Raw genomic sequence first — 13460 nt, 5'->3', positions numbered from 1 at the left:
CCAATTACCACTACGGGTGGTAATTCCGACCCATCCAACAAGTACAATTTAACCAAAATTGCTTATCATCCAATTAATCCAAAATTAAAGTCATTACCAAATTTGACCCATCTAAGTCAACCCATTTTGACATAAGTTCCAAAAACATCTTTAATCACTAACGGCTAGTGACTAACTTTCCAAAATACCATTTAACACTTGAATCAAACATTTATATACTTGGTTCATCAAATCTTGACCCATAACTTAGTTTGACACCGAATCAAGCGCACTTGACCTTAAATACCCATTCGACCCATTTTGACCTCGATTAGGGTTTACACCCAAAAATCAAGTCAATACAAGTGTTCTAAGGTTTAACTAACACATGCAAGGTCCAAACTAACAATTCCATCAATTGAAACCCTAAGTCACCAATTCGGGTTTACATACATGAATCTTCCCCAAAAACCCCCAAACTTAACAATAAATGGGTTATAACTCTAACTAGCACAAACTTTAACTCAAACAATAATCTTAACAAAGAAATTCGGATTTAGAGCTTACCAACACTACCACCACGTAGCCGTGAACGAGGTGAACAACTTTAACTCTTGAGACCCGACCCGAATCACACTTCTTCTTCTCCAAATCCCCAACTCTCTCTCGCTAGAACCTCTCTCTCTCACTAGGGTTTGATGAGAGTGTTTGAGAAGGTGAAATGGGGATAAGAATGAGAGTGGATCAGTTTTAATGGCTCAAAACCGACCCCCAAGTGAAAAGACTCAAATACCCTCTTTTAAAACCTTTAAAATACAGCTGCTGGCCTGTCAGGCACTTTGGACGGCGTCCAAAATGGCCAGACGGCGTCCCACCCTTCATTCTTGGACGGCGTCCCAAAGTCTGGACGGAGTCCCAATGAACTGAGCCAGAAACTGAACTTGTTTTGGTCGTAACTTTCAAACCGTAGCTCCGTTTTTGATGAACCAAATATCGTTGGAAACGTAATGAGATTTACTATCCAATGGTAAGGTTTTAGAACATCAACTCTAATTTTATTTGGGATCCAAATATACGCTTATATGCCTCGTATTTTGAATGACGCTCGAAATAATGTGTAACTGAAAAACGGGTGTTACAACTCTCCCCCACTTAAATTGGATCACGTCCTCGTGATCCGTACAAACACTAGAAGTTAAGCACTTCTCCCACGAACATTTCCGCTTCCAACGCAGAGTCACACAAGTAGTAAACTCATCCGAATCCTCGCTTCGTGCACTAACGCATCATAATACAACAACCGTACTTCACAGTCGTCCTAAAAGAAGGACAATTCACTGGCAACCATTTTCGTCACACCTCAAGATTCCTACAAAACACAAACAAAACCCATCATCCATAACATCATCCGTGAATTCTAAGATCCCACCACACGCTAATGATCACTAGCGTGCACTACCGCAATAAACGATATCTCATACACTCAATGTCCAGAATTTCCATTTAGGAAATACGAAAAATACCACATTTTCCTTCAAGTTCTCACGGCTGCAACACGCAACAAGCGTCATCCATAACTATATCGCCCTATGCGATCTTCTAAATTCACTACGCCGCGAACCAAGTCTTACATTAATCCAAATCAAGAAGGATTCATGCTTCCTTAAAATTTCGTACTCATTCGGTTCATAACCGTACTACTCGACCGATCATTCCTGAATATTCTTTAGGCCAAGAACCAAACTCCCTCCGGCTCTACACCGGATCATTCCTTCAACGAAAAAATTTTAATAACCCCGCAATAACACTTAAGAAGCACCACTTTCCCGCCGATCGATCCACACACGACTATACGTAACTGGATTAATCCAGGACGACAATAATACACCACGAATTAGACGAAACATCAACACATCGTCATAGGGTTTCTCCTCTGAACCATACAATACGGCTTCCTAGTACTAGCATAGAAGCTATTCGTAAACCAAAATCCCGTCAACGGCGAATCATCATCACAAAATTTCCGCAATTCGCCACACGACTCACAAAAATATTCACCACGCCGGGTGAACTTTCCTACCTAGACCGTCCGTTAAGGATGGTCTCAACATTTTAATGCAACTAACAGTCGCATCACTAAGGAGCACACTCTCGCAAACAAACAACATCTGCGTGTCTCGATGTGAGACAGTCAAAATCGACACTCTCCGCCTCACATTCGTCCATAAAGTGGAATAATCCACTGACAATCTTCACGATTGCGTTTCCCGACAGGGAAAATACGATATTCGCCACGATATCGAACTCGTTCTCATTCAATTATACAGTCCGGGTTTCATGACAACCCAGATTTTTCACTACAGGAGCACTCGCAACGACACTTCATTCTCTCACTCCGGGATCTCAAACTTCACATTTGGTCTCATACCGCACATTGGTACTACACGACCACCTTACATAGGAAGTCTTACACTTCCTTCAATCCCATCATCACAATCTTCACGCATAACATTCCAGAGTTGTAACTCGCAATCGTAAAGCACGATCTCGAGTCGACATTAGCAACCCGTCACTCTTCCTCGTTAGGAACTCCGAATACCTATGGAGGCTTAGCACGGTACGCTCCGACATTTCACTATACATAACACCACTGGAGTTTTCCTCGGGCGACAGTAAAAACTCCCCCACTTAGGATTTATCTCCCTATTCTCACCGCCAAGATTATAACATCCCGCGGAATTGAAATTTCACGTCACACCTGACCATTGTCACCGTTGGTCATAAACATCAATTCACCGCAAATTCACTTTAAGCTCTCAGAGCCGACAGGCACAATCACTTGAGACGTCGTACACGCGATGACATCGCACATTCATACCACAATTCACAACTAACTACCTTAATTGTTTGAAAAGCAAACTCCACCAAAGGCCTACATATGCCTCTAAGCCTAGGGATATGTCACTCCGCTTACTCAGTCGTGCATCTCAGTCGAGATCACCCGCCCTTCCACACAACGAACTTTTTCAACAATTGCTCACTCTCATGGAGAAGAGTGACCAATTTCGACACCATAATTGCATCCACCACAATGTCAACACTTCATCATATCCTTCGGACTAACCGACCATTAAGTCCGTCACCGGCTCACCGGTCATCTCTACCCGTCTATCACTTAAGAGCAACAAGATTCGCTCACACGTCACTTCATAAGAAGTATTCGTCACAATGCTCTTAAACTTCGACTTTCGCAACCGTCGAATTACCATCACCCGTCGATCACTATTATAATCTCCGATGCTTCCAAGGGTATCTCACGGGCACCCTAAGCACAAAGTGATCACACCACTACCGGAGTTGAACATTACCCTAGCAGGTATAAAAAGGCACCTGACGCAGTGTCATGCAGACTCCCACCACAATCAAATGAATTTTAGAAATTCGATCTTTAGGTTCCATACACCCGATGTCACCCATCTCTCTATAATAATGACCCAAAGTCATACCTACCCGATAACCTTACGGTTTATTGTCTTATCGAAAGTTCCTAGCGATCACACGCTACCCGCACTTTCCATAAGGCCAAACGATATAGCCTAATGAGGCCCTTCATCTAACACAAGGAGATGCTCGGGGATACCAAGTCTTACACCCTTCTACATCTTGATAAAACCACTACTACAAGGGATATTCCATTAGGAATGTTGCCCTATAATCTACAACACACTAACGCAATCAACATTACACGGGTCCCACTCCCATGAGTTTAACGACCCGAAGACTCCTCGATTCGCCAATTCCAAGGCGACTCATAACAAGAATCCTAACACGATTCTCTAACCACACACTCTACCGAGTGTAACTCAAAACTACAATCATTAGACTTGTCCCATTCCATTACAGAATTCAAGTCCTCGTCGCACACACGTAAACGTAAATCGATCTTCCTAGTTACGATGGGTAACTAAAACCAATAACAATCTCAATAATGCACCCAGTACTTAGGGTGGCTAAGCACGCACCAAACTTGTGAGTTGGCTCACTCACTTAACTAACCGAATCCATCGTAACACTTCACGACTCGCAACGAACCCGATGCGACTACAAGCACATCACCTGAGACAACTATCACTTAGGAACCAATAAAGATTCTTCATTTATCCCGAATCTACCCCAACCATGCACGTTTCCTCCGTTCGGTACTCGTCATGTCATGCTTGATGTCAAGATACACTTTCGTAATAATGGTGATCGGTCACTATTACAAATGCGTACCTTACCATTTCCACATGGTCACGCAAAGTACTTTACCCGGACTGACGCAACATTCACACAAAATAACACGCGATAACTCCTAGTACCCGAATGACCAAAGTCCTTACCGTGAACTTGATCACTCAAAACCGCCAAACATACGAATCTCCCCAATAGATTCATCCCTAGGATACCGTACAAAAGATACATGTATATATACACCTATATACAACATAATAATAAATATACACAAGTACACCGCAATAACACGTCATCCTACAGCCTAGGTGACTATCACTAAAACAACGTCCCCGTTCGCCTACTTACCTTAGGCACTAGCAATCTAAGGCACTAATTTACAGGCGAAATAAGGCCCCACATAATCCCACATTGGACAAGCACTAGTCCTAGTTAGTCACCTACTCTAAGGCACTAACAAATCTCAATCCGACCCGTACTCCTACAAGCCCCGCAAATAATGCACAATCGCCAATAAGTCTAAGACTAGGCACCTATGCCAAGGTCACCTAATTCCCTTAGACTATGCTCTGATACCACTTGTAACAACCCAACATTGATTTACCAAAAACACGACACAAAAAAAAATATTCTGTGACTGCCCATCTGGACGGCGTCCAGAAATCGGGACGGCGTCCAGCCTTTACAACTGGGACGACGTCCAAGGATTTGGGACGGCGTCCCAATGAACTAAAAAGTACTGATCAGTTTTTGTTTACACGCGAGCGAAAAACTCGCTCCCCGACACTTTTCAACGAAACCATTTTCACAATATGACATATTAAGTAAAACTAAGATATTGCCACCATAAAAACAAGTTTTACAACCCCGGGCTCACAATGACCCGTTTTACAAATAAAGTAGCAGTTTCGACCCATTTATCTCTTTAGACGGATTAGAACTCTACAACCCAACCCGATACCAAGAGCATAATCCCGGGGACTACCAAAACCCCCATCCGCGTCCAATTATCCGAAAGCTACCCCATCAAGCCCAACCGCTCCTGCACGTCTAGTCTAACAACTAGCTAGCATCAATAACACAATACCTGTAAAAAGGTAAACAACGAGAGGGGTAAGCCGAGGCTTAGTGAATGCAATAATTATACACATACATATATAATATACCTACTTGCAAACACTTACTCACATACCGCATACATGCTAGCAACACAATTAGCTTATCATCACAATTACAAGCTATAACCTCCAATAATCAAGCTAGCATAACAAAAGCATATATAATATGAACAAATATAATATGCTTATGCTACAACACAAACAACCATGGTTAACCAATAGTACAAGGGAACGGCGCTCTCGAAAACGCCATCGGTGTTCATAACATCCTTTAGGGCACTTAACACCTCGCACCACTAACCCCTAGGGTGGCACCTTAACACCTCGGCACATCACCCCGAGTGGCATCTTAACACCTCGATGCAACACTCATTATTTTACGGAGTGATGTCTTAACACCTCGACACTACACTCCTAGGTGGCATCTTAACACCTCGATGCTACACCCGAGTGGCATCTTAACACCTCGATGCTACACTCTTCACGTGAAACATGGTGTCTTAGCACCTCGACACTACACATTTCACGCTACAACAAATAGATACATTATATACCTACACATATAATTATTCCACTCACCTCGAATTGCCCGCACAAGTCATAAACGTAAATCGCCTCCAAAAGCAACCGAGCAAACCTTTTACCTATAATACGCATATAGATATACAAACAATCAACATACATTCTCTACGAGAGAATTCGACTTCAACACCCTTAACCAAGGGTTTACACCTATCACCACAAACCGCCCATTTAGACACATAAAGTGGACTTCACCAATTACCACTACGGGTGGTAATTCTGACCCATCCAACAAGTACAATTTAACCAAAATTGCTTATCATCCAATTAATCCAAAATTAAAGTCATTACCAAATTTGACCCATCTAAGTCAACGCATTTTGACATAAGTTCCAAAAACATCTTTAATCACTAACGGCTAGTGACTAACTTTCCAAAATACCATTTAACACTTGAATCAAACATTTATATACTTGGTTCATCAAATCTTGACCCATAACTTAGTTTGACACCGAATCAAGCTCACTTGGCCCAAAATACCCATTCGACCCATTTTGACCTAGATTAGGGTTTACACCCAAAAATCAAGTCAATACAAGTGTTCTAAGGTTTAACTAACACATGCAAGGTCCAAACTAACAATTCCATCAATTGAAACCCTAAGTCACCAATTCGGGTTTACATACATGAATCTTCCCCAAAAACCCCCAAACTTCACAATAAATGGGTTATAACTCTAACTAGCACAAACTTTAACTCAAACAATAATCTTAACAAAGAAATTCGAATTTAGAGCTTACCAACACTACCACCACGTAGCCGTGAACGAGGTGAACAACTTTAACTCTTGAGACCCGACCCGAATCACACTTCTTCTTCTCCAAATCCCCAACTCTCTCTCGCTAGAACCTCTCTCTCTCACTAGGGTTTGATGAGAGTGTTTGAGAAGGTGAAATGGGGATAAGAATGAGAGTGGATCAGTTTTAATGGCTCAAAACTGACCCCCAAGTGAAAAGACTCAAATACCCTCTTTTAAAACCTTTAAAATACAGCTGCTGGCCTGTCAGGCACTTTGGACGGCGTCCAAAATGGCCGAATGGCATCCCACCCTTCATTCTTGGATGGCGTCCCAAAGTCTGGACGGAGTCCAAATGAACTGAGCCTGAAACTGAACTTGTTTTGGTCGTAACTTTCAAACCGTAGCTCCGTTTTTGATGAACCAAATATCGTTGGAAACGTAATGAGATTTACTATCCAATGGTAAGGTTTTAGAACATCAACTCTAATTTTATTTGGGATCCAAATATACGCTTACATGCCTCGTATTTCGAATGACGCTCGAAATAATGTGTAACTGAAAAACGGGTGTTACATGATAGAAGTTTTCTTAGATTTATACTTGGCCGTAGGATGTACAGGATGTCCATACTGGACATGGCCAGGGATTTACAGATATATACGCCCGCTGAATTGCTATTACTCGATTGTATGAATTTGATTTATCATGGTGAAAGGGTAGAGAGGAATTTTGATGCTAACACCGTCTGGAGGTGTATGTCAGATTTTAATGTTTTTGGGCGGGCAGGAACACATACCTACTTACATATTAAGAAAGCCGAACTTCGTATAATTCATAGATTTCTGACTAACTCGATTACACAGAGAGGTCACAACAAGGAGAAAATGACATTACATGATTTATTGTACCTAAAGTGTATTCGAGACCCAAGAGGCTTTGTTAATATCCCTTACTGTGTTGGTTTTTATTTGTCTAAGATGGTGGAAGGAATACAGGAAGGGGGAATAATAGGAGGAGGTATTTTTGTTACTCTCATTGGAGAGTATTTGGGTGTAGATAGGGATCAAGGGGGTCCACTTTGGTATGTAGGGAACAGGTTGAGCCTTTAGGATTGAGGGTCTATCAGGGTGCTAAGGTATTAAAGAGCAGACGCAATCAGGCAATACCATATGTTGGTAACATCCTGAGGTAGAGAGAGGTTCAGATGAGGAAATGGAGGAAGCAGATGACATTAGGGATGTCATTAGGGAGGCTATGACTGACGTCTACCAGCGTGTAGATGAGGTAGAAATGAAAAACTAGGAGAGACATAGACGGTACGAGCAGTGGCAAGCCCGGAATGAGTACGAGCATTCCAGGCAACGACAGCATGATAGATGGGACTATCATCAGCGTCAGATCATGAGTCAGCTATCACCTCAGGATCACTATGTACCGACCCGACCCGCTTACTATCCTCCACACCAGCCTGAGATGAGACCACCATATACTCTCTACAACCCTAACCAGGCCTACTAGTACACCTATCACCAACCATGGAACCCGACCAACGACATGAACTGGAACCCCTATCCAGATTGATATAGTTCTCATTGGTGATTTCTATGGTTTTTATTTTTTATTATTTCTATTTATTTATGTTTAAACATATAATATTGTGATACTTTTATTGTATTGTTTAATATTTTTATTATGTTGTACTAATATTTCATATTTGATTTGAAAGTGGGATGTTAAGTCCCATTTCTAATTACCATGCATGTTTATATTTGTATTGTATGTATTTTATTTCATATACACAACAGAGTAAAACAACGCATTTTCAAAGACTGGCATTAAGTTCAGCAAAAGCTACTAATTTTGACGACAAAATGAAAAACAAATGTGATGTAACAACAAGACGGAATGAACAAATGATGTACACCATTTATCATTCAGCAAACAAACGCCAATATGTTTGGAAACTTTGGTAAAATTTAATCATTTTTCTACGCTAATCACCCTCAATAATTTAAATTGTTAATGATTTCTTGCAAATGAGGGCATTGCAAGATCTTAAGTGTGCGAAGGGGTTAAATTCTTTCGGATTTTTAAAATTTTAACTTATACACTTGGTTACCATTAAAAATACTAGTAACGCAGTAGTTGTATTAGAATCTAGTGCTCTCTGATAATAAAGAACAGCCCTAGTCTTATATACTGATTACCCAATTCTAGTAAAAATTTTCAAAATTTTCAATTAAATGAATTCAAAATCATGTTTATACATATTTATGAACGATAAAACTAGGTGTTAACACCGATATTATTGTTACCTCGAAAAGGACATAAAGTGAGAAACAACCCAAAATGTTAGAATTCATTTAAAATGGAATAGAGGACAATAAAAAGGCAAAGAAAGGAAAATAAAAGCCAAGTGTGGGAAAAATGTACCAAATTATTTAAAACATATATCACATATTTTTGTACAAATAATTGAAGATACTTTTGTTTTGGACAAAATTAACCATTTTACCCGGTAAATTGTAATATATATTTGAAAGAAATATGGATCTACACGATGAATCAATTCCATCATTAAAAGGAAGTAAAGTCTTCCGAAAAAGAAACGCGCTTCTTGATTTAGGTCAGGAAGTTGTCGTCCAGACCAGTTGTAGAGTCTACGAAAAACCTTGAAAAGTTTTCTCGAAAATCAGCTGGAAATCCACGGACCTCAACATCAAACAGGGTTGCCAAGTGGTCAGACTTATCCTAACCATGAGAGGATCTGTATCGTAAAATGGGGAGGGTGCCGTGTAAATTAGCTTGATAAGACTAATGAATCAGACCCCCAGAAAAGGATAATCTCCTTAAAAGATTAAAAATCAGCTTTTAAGCCTGATATTACTCAATCCTAGAGATTGACTTTTAAAGATTGAGAATTACAAACTCATGGAATTCGATGATAACTAAACTCGAGCTTGAACGAGAAAATATTTTGATCAAAATTACAAACCGATTTGTTTTCTGAAAACCCATTTTCAATGCGTTCATTACCATTGAACGTAAAATCCTAGGAATTCACCTGTAATTCATTAGGTCACCTGAACCAAATCGGGTGTCAATAGTAAGAACAGTGGTTGCATAGCATGGTCAAAGACAGGACCTTGTGCCAGACCGAAAAACTATAGGGTGAGCTTTACTATTGCTCTTACCAAGGATAGTAATTGCATCCGACATGTTATAGACCATAATCAAAAGCATGTCACGGGACATTGCCTTAACAGTTTCTTGTTCAACGCTTTCCTTTACAACCGGATGGTAGTTTACCGAAAGGTAATATACGGAGCAAGAATACTGGACGTGTTGCTTTCCCAATACAAGGTTAGCAAGTGGGTGACACAAAACCGCAAATTTTGAGCTAAAATTTTCAAATCTGAAACCCACCAAACCCACAAAAATAATTTGTAAACACCGGTGAAGGGTTATTTCAGAAAACTTATCTAGGGTAAAAGCTAGATTTAATTTTCAAAAGATCAAATGTTTTCATAAAGATCCAATTTCTTTAAAGGATCTAAATTTTCATAGTCATGTGGGACTGTAAACCACATCGTTACTACCATTGTTCATACCGCCGTATAGAAATCACTGATGTACAAAGTGTGAAGAATAAAGAATCAATTCTAGTGTATTTTTATTTCAATACTATATTGCTTGAGGACAAGCAACGCTCAAGTGTGGGAATATTTGATAATGCTAAAAATGAACATATATTTCATACCATTATCCCTCAAGAAAGACAAGCTTTTAGTTGAAATTGTTCTATTTACAAGTGATATTCGTTTAAATAATAAAAGGTGAAGACAAAAGACAGATTCGACGAATTGAAGACGCAAACGACCAAAAAGCTAAAAAGTACAAAGTACAATCAAAGTGGTTAAAATTATTGATGAGAAACGTCTCAAAATTACAAAAGTACAAGACGCGAAACGCAAAATACAAGATATTAAATTGTACGCAAGGACGTTCGAAAATCCGGAACCGGGAACAGAGTCAACTCTCAACGCTCGATGCAACGGACTAAAAATTACAAGTCAACTATGCACATGAATATAATATAATATATAATTAATTCTTAAAATTATTTATATATTATATTATTATTTAAAACCGTCGGCAAGAAGCAAACAACAATACATGAGCTGGAATTCCCAGCCATGCGATCACATGGCATTATAACATCAAGCCCATGCGATCGCATGGGCTACTGTACATGGCCACATTCCTATAAAAGCAGGCTCTGGTCGACTGAATCCATACACCATCTATCTCTCTCTCAAATATATATATATATACATATATATATATATATATATATATATATATATATATATATATATATATATATATATATATATATATATATATACATATATATATATATATATATATATACATATATATATATATATATATATTAATTTTAATTTTAATTTTAATAATAAGGGTATGTTAGCGAATGTTGTAAGGGTGTAAGTTGAAATTCTGTCCGTGTAATGCTACGCTATTATTAATCATTGTAAGTTATGTTCAACCTTTTTAAATTAATGTCTCGTAACTAAGTTATTATTATGCTTATTTAAGCCGAAGTAATCTTGATGTTGGGCTAAAAATATTAAGACGGGGTAATTGGGCTTTGTACCATAATTGGGGTTTGGACAAAAGAACGACACTTGTGAAAATTAGACTATGGGCTATTAATGGTCTTTATATTTGTTTAATTAAATGATAGTTTGTTAATTTAATATAAAGATTTACAATTGGACGTACCTATAAATAACCACATACACTCGATCGGATACGATGGGCGGGATATTTATAAGTACTAATAATCGTTCATTTTACCGGACACGGGAATGGATTAATAGTCTATGGACTTATTAAAACAGGGGTGAATTATATACAAGGACACTTGGTGTAATTATAGTTTAAGTCCCCAATTAGTTGGAATATTTGACTTCGGATATAAGGATAATTTGACGAGGACACTCGCACTTTATATTTATGACTGATGAACTGTTATGGACAAAAACCAGACGCACATATTGAATAATCCAGGACAAAGGACAATTAACCCATGGTAATAAACTAAAATCAACACGTCAAACATCATGATTACGGAAGTTTAAATAAGCATAATTCCTTTATTTCATATTTAATTGCACTTTTAATTATCACACTTTAATTTATTGTCATTTTATTTATCGTACTTTTTAATTATCGCAACTTTAATTTATTGTCATTTTATTTATTGCACTTTTATTTATCGCAATTTCATTATCGTTATTTACTTTACGCTTAAAATTAAGTTATATTTATTTTTAATATTTTACATTAGGTTTTAACTGCGACTAAAGTTTTAAAATCGACAAACCGGTCATTAAAACGGTAAAAACCCCCTTTTATAATAATAATACTATATATATATATATATATATATATATATATATATATATATATATATATATATATATATATATATATATATATATATATATATATATATATATATATATATTACGAATATAGTTTTAAAAATATAGCGTTAAACTTGGCGAGTTCCCTGTGGACGAACCGGACTTACTAAAAACTACACTACTGTACGATTAGGTACACTGCCTATAAGTTTTGTAGCAAGGTTTAGGTATATCCACTCTATAAATAAATAAATAACTTGTGTAAATTTGTATCGTATTTAATAGTATTTTGTAGTAAAAATATAACTATTTTATACACACCTCTACGCACATCAATCATCCTCCTTCACCCGTATTTGATGATACCCAGAACGTAAATCAATTTTTGAATAAACCGACGAGCCTTGTAGTTGATCAAATAAGTCGTCGATTCTCGGTAGTGGGTAGCGTTTTTTGATGGTAAGTTTGTTCAACTCTCAGTAGTCGATACACAATCTAAATGTACCATCCTTCTTCTTGACAAACAAAACAGGAGCTTCCCACGGTGATGTGCTTGGTCGAATAAAACCACGCTCTAAAAGTTTCTGTAACTGACTTTGTAATTTTTTCATTTCACTGGGTGCGAGTCTGTATGGAGCACGAGCTATTGGTGCAGCTCCTGGTAGAAGGTCTATTTGAAATTCAACGGATCGATGTGGGGTAATCCCGGTAATTCTTTCGGAAATACATCGGGAAATTCTTTTGCGACGGGAACATCACTGATGTTCTTTTCTTCAGGTTTAACTTCGTTGATGTGTGCTAGAATGACGTAACAACCTTTTCTTATTAGTTTTTGCGCCTTCAAACTACTAATAAGATTTAATTTCGCGTTGTTCTTTTCTCCGTACACCATTAAAGGTTTTCCTTTTTCACGCATAATGCGAATCGCATTTTTGTAACAAAAAAGACCTATGCTCTCATCTTTTTCAACCAATCCATGCCAATTATTACATCAAAACTCCCTAACTCGACTGGTATTAAATCAATTTTAAACGTTTCATCCCCCGGTTTAATTTCTCTATCCCGACATATATTATCTGCTGAAATTAATTTACCGTTTGCTAATTCGAGTAAAAATTTGCTATCCAAAGGCGTCAATGGGCAACTTAATTTAGCACAAAAATCTCTACTCATATAACTTCTATTCTCACCCGAATCAAATAAAACATAAGCAGATTTATTGTCAATAAGAAACGTACCGTAACAAGCTCCGGGTCTTCCTGCGCTTCTACCGTATTAATATTGAAAACACTTCCGCGGCCCTGCCCATTACTATTCCCCTGATTCGGGCAATTACTTGTAATGTGGCCCGGT

The sequence above is a fragment of the Rutidosis leptorrhynchoides genome, chromosome 6, assembly GCF_046630445.1.
Source record: "Rutidosis leptorrhynchoides isolate AG116_Rl617_1_P2 chromosome 6, CSIRO_AGI_Rlap_v1, whole genome shotgun sequence".
In the NCBI taxonomy this organism is placed as follows: domain Eukaryota; kingdom Viridiplantae; phylum Streptophyta; class Magnoliopsida; order Asterales; family Asteraceae; genus Rutidosis; species Rutidosis leptorrhynchoides.
Note: the sequence above shows the minus strand (reverse complement) of the source record.